Genomic DNA, 5,046 nt, shown 5'->3' with positions numbered 1-5,046 from the left:
CTGCAAAGCCCACTCAGCACCGGCCGGAGGAGAAGCTACACACCCTCAACCATTAGGAAGCTCCAATCTAACTGCCCTTGGGGTCCCAGCTCCCTCCTCTCTGAGAACCAGCCAGGGATGTGGCCTAGATGATGGGGGCTCCTGCTCTTGCCTGACCAAAGAGCCCATTTCTTCTCACACTGACACTGGAGGTCACTGGGTGGGAACCACCAGTTTGAGCATCAAAATTGGCCCATATTCCGCAGTCCTCAGGTCTTGAGGCACAGGGGCCGGTGACTGCTGGATCCTATCTGTACATAACATGTCCCATGAGGAAGGGGACGTGAGGGTTTGCAGCTGAGAAAGTTGGGTCTGCACGAGCCAGCTCCATGTCAGGCCCTGACAGACCAACACAAAGAGGACCTGACAACTTCCTGCCCCTCTGCTCCTAATCTAGAGCCTGGGGAGGCAACACTTCCGGATGCCAGCTCCTTTAACAGCGCAACCGCCTCGCTTTGCAGGAGAACCATGCAGTTTTCTTCAACTTTGCCCAGTGTTCCTCTCTGAGGGGCATCTTAATTAAACCCTCCTTCACCACGTTCAGAAAAATAAATACCAGCAAAATAAGACAAAAAATAAACACTAAAAAAATAAGACAGCACAAATCTTTGACAGGTGTTTTAATTTGCCCGTGGTACTAATGCGTCTCGGGAACCTTCAGTCTGATAGAGGTGGTTGGGGCACTTCACTCAAAAAGAAGGGTTTCCTCTGTGATGTGTTTATTTCCATCCCCCATATGCCTTTCCCATTGGTACTTGACACAGGGCTCTACTTCGGAGGGTTCACATTTGGACAAGCTTCATCCAATCTGAAAGCTGAGCTTGGAAGGACGAGCAGCTCTCAGCACCTACTTGGGTTCAGAACACTGATTGTCTAGAGCTGACTTTGATGTCCTGGCTGCCCTCCTGCACATGGGTTGAGACAGCGTCTCTTGGCCCTTGTGGCTACTCAGAGCTCAGCGCCCACAAGAGAGAGGAGCTTGGTACACAGCACCAGGGGCCCAGGGGATGGTGAAGGGCAGAGGTCCAGAATGAGAGTGGGATCCAAAGGGGGATCTGGAATGAGCCTGGGATCTGGGGGTCCTGGGAAGTGAGGGTCTGAAATGGGGCTGGGGTTCAGGGTAGCTAAGGCCCATAATGAAGGTGGAGTCTGGGGTCCAGGGGACTGAGTGCTTGGTGTAGGGCTAGAGTCCAGGGATCAGCAGTCTGGTGCCCTGTAGAGCTCTTCTGCATGGACAAGGAGTGGAATTCATTGGCTTATGGGATGGACATGTCCAGAAGGAGGCATAGTCTGATCCCAAGTCTCTAACACCTCAGCAGACTCAGTCTCCTTAGAAGAAAATGGTCCTAGGGTGTGGCCTGACCCCTGGTGCTCTCTCTACCAGGGAAAGCTCGCTGCATGTTGAGATTCCCAGGACTCTGCCTGAGGATGTTTTTTGGCTGCAGAAGCATCTCTGCTTGCTGTCAGGGATGTCGTGCCGAGAGCTAATGGCTGTGGGTGGGGTCAGTGCCCACAACCTGGGGAGAGATGGATGGGCACAGCCGGGAGCTTGGGGGCTGCTCCCAGCAGTGGGTGAGTGGAAGCCAGAGCTGACACCGCAGCTGTTCCTGACCCATCTGCACACCCACATGACACCAGGCAATCACATTGGGGCTCATGTCCCGTGCATGGGACCTGCGCCCATCACAGGCTGGCCTGGAACACCCTGGCCCTTCAGGCAGAGAGGGGAGGACTCCTGCATGATCTTCCCGTGTCCTCTGAAAGCACGGAAGGGCGACGACTGGACACAGCCAGCTCTCAGTGGGCATCAGCCCAACCAAAGGGCCAGCTTTGAACCCAAACCAGAAATTCCGCGTCAGCTGGCACACTAAGTCCGGGAGGGGTTTCAGCGAAAAGCTTGGCCCAGAGATCCGAGTCTGTTACTAGGGGACACTGGACTCCTGCGAGCCCCTCTCCTCTTCCTGGAGACGCAGTAGGGCAGGATGAGGCTGCATGATGGAGCTCCTGCTCAGGGCCACTAGCCCATCCCTGCCCTGGATGTTTGGTTTCTGCAGAACGGCCAGCAATTAAAAGCACCAATTAATCTCCGAGGCCAAGCCAGAGTTTCTGGGATGTGATGCCCTCCTCGTCAGGCTGGCTCATAGATAGGCCCAGGCCAGGGCTGCAGACACAGGGGACATGCTGGCTTCGGGGCTCACAGGCCCACGTGGCCTGCCCTCAACACCTTTCTCTTAAAGACTGTAAAAACTATCAACATGGCCTCCCTGACTGTCCAAGACCAGGCCAGGCAGAGGATGGGCAGGGCAATGCAAGGAGTGACCGCTGGGCGCCCTCCTCCATGGTGGCATTGAGCCCTCAGCAGCCCCTTGCTTCCCACTCAGCCTGTCCGGTGCTCAGCAGGTGGGCTTCCTAAGCCGGCTGCCCCCTAGAAGACATGGGTGTCTCAGTGCCTGGAAGAGGTTTCCTAGCGCTCTCCAGGTCAAGATTGGCCAGGCCTCAGGTCTCATAGGCATAGGAGGTACCTACTAGCCCAGGGGTGGGCAAACTTTTTGACTCGAGGGCCACAATGGGTTCTTAAACTGGACCGGAGGGCCGGAACAAAAGCATGGATGGAGTGTTTGTGTGAACTAATATAAATTCAAAGTAAACATCATTACATAAAAGGGTACGGTCTTTTCTTTTTTTTTTAGTTTTATTCATTTCAAACGGGCCGGATCCGGCCCGTGGGCCATAGTTTGCCCACGGCTGTACTAGCCCATACCCCCTTCCTTCTTTGCAGGTGTCCTGGGACCTGTGCCAAAGGATATGGGTGCATCAGCTTTCCTACACTCCAGGGCTGACAGTCCAGACTTTGCCAATCAGATAATTTCCCTGGAACCACAAAGCCCTCGAAATGAAGGTGAGGTCAAGTGAATTGGGGCAGGTGGGGGCAGGAAGAAAAAGCTGAGGGAAGGGGAGGCCAGAAGGCAGACTGAGAAGGGGGTTCAAAGAGTTGTCCCTCAAGCTTTAAGTCATGGTGACCTCACTATTCTCGGATGCCCTGTGCTTTCTGCTGCCTCAGGGCCTTTGCATAAGACCCCATCCCCACCCTGGGAGTGCTCTTTCCTCTCTCTCCAAGAGACTGGAAGCTTCAGGTCTTAGCTAACTGTCACTTCCTCAAAGCCGCCTTCCCTAGCCCCTCCCCACCCCGCCCCATGTGGTGTGTCTCAGCCTCTTGGCCACCTCTTCAACTCCAGCATCTTTCAGACAGGGACCCTGCAGTGTGGTTCTGTACTGCGTTGCCCAGAAAAGCCCCTGGCACCAAGCAGGGCTTCATCAATTCCGGTGACACACAAGAACCAGCTGCAACCAGCTTGCTCTCCAAAGGCCACATCCTGTGTCCATTCAGGGCCTGCCTAGTAACTGAAGACCTGAAGCAAGGTCAGCACTAATGGGAGATGAGGCTGGACAGTACACGGCAAGCTCAGATGCCTTTGAGACGGCCTGGGTGCTGCCCCACGTGTCAGCAGCCCCTCCTGGACTGTGTGGGGACTGCACCCTCCTGGAAGTTCGCATTTGCTTTCCGTGGCCTGGGCCAAGCCCGGGTGGGGAGCTGCCCCTGCCCACCCATCCCACTGGAGCATGGCTTGCACATATATGACAGAGGCTGCCCACTAGCAGCCCCCCATCAGTCCTGGGGTGGTCAATGCAGCCCAGTAGGGTCTAGAGAACCACACATGGCACATCACTGTGCGAACTGGTCTAGCACTGGACTCCCTTCTTTCCCTCCAAGTGTCCCAAAAGTCACCTGTCTGTGTCTTAGGGACTCGGGCATGGCTGTGTGGTACCCCTTGTGGGTGGGTTGGGAGCGGGGAGAAGCTGCCTTGCCCGGTACATGCAATGCAGGCTGTGCCTCATTTTCCTGGGAGAGCTCTTCTTGAAAACCCAGATCTGGCGCTAGAGGGCATACTGGGTGAAGGAAGGGGTGGGACCTGCTCCCCAGGGGCAGGACAAGTTGGGCTAGGTCTGTCATCCATGTCCCCTGCCTTTAAACCCTGCTTTCACTTGCGTTGGTCCTGTGGAGGCCCCCAGGCAGCCCCCACTGGGGCCGTCCCACAGTGTCCTCTTGACTGCAGAGTGGGGACCCATGTGGAAGGCAGGACCTCCAAAGGAGACCACTACAGACCAGCAGGGGACCCAGCAAAAGGAGGCAGGTGGCAGGAAGGGAGGCCAGAGGACAGGCCACTCTGGAGGCCAGCTCTCCCCCTGCCACCAGCTGGGGGCCTCTCAGCACGCTGCTCGCCTTAAAGACCAAGCGCCGCCCCCACACTCTGGGGCATGTTCCCCCAAGGTGGAAAGTGGGGCTCACTGACCTTTGGCAAGCGGGTTAGTCCAAGAACAAATACAAGAAGCCTGCCAGTGGCAGGAGACCTGGGCCGGAGCATTCCAGATGCAAGGGAATGCAAGGCTGCTTCGGGGCTGGCCCGTGAGGAAAGGGCGGTCGGGACGGTCTTAACGGGCTCTAAGTTCTGAGTGCGGCGTCTCCGTTTCTAAAGAATTGACAGGCGCGGGCGGGGCGGACCTGTTGGGGGTACGGTCTCCTGCGCCAGGGTGAGGGCCAGAGGCGCGTCCCGTGCAGTCAGAGGCTTCGGCACCACCCGCCGACTTTCAGTTTGAATTTTTCTGGTGACAGACCAGCCCCTCCTGCTGCCAGAGAAACGGCGTCACTCCTTCGGTTCCAACGGCTACTCGCCGAGGCGTCCGTGACAGGAGCGCAGCTGGCGAACCCGGCGAACCCGGCGCCTTTGCCTTGGGCCACGGGGGCTCGCGGGCCACACGCACGGGGACACCCGACCGGGAGGCTGCATGGCGAGGCTCTACACGGCCGGTCTGTCACCTCTCGATGGGGTTTGTCGAAAGAATCCGTGCCGCCTCTCGGGACCGTCGGCCTAAGGCCAACTCGCGGGAGCGGCCTAGGGCGGGGGACTCGGAGCTCGCGGCCCCGGGCACGATCCTCGGGGAAATGTC

The sequence above is a fragment of the Myotis lucifugus genome, unplaced genomic scaffold, assembly GCF_000147115.1.
Source record: "Myotis lucifugus unplaced genomic scaffold, Myoluc2.0 scaffold_622, whole genome shotgun sequence".
NCBI classification, from domain to species: Eukaryota; Metazoa; Chordata; class Mammalia; order Chiroptera; family Vespertilionidae; genus Myotis; species Myotis lucifugus.
The sequence above is the reverse complement of the archived record's forward strand: the minus strand, read 5'-3'. Positions refer to the sequence as shown.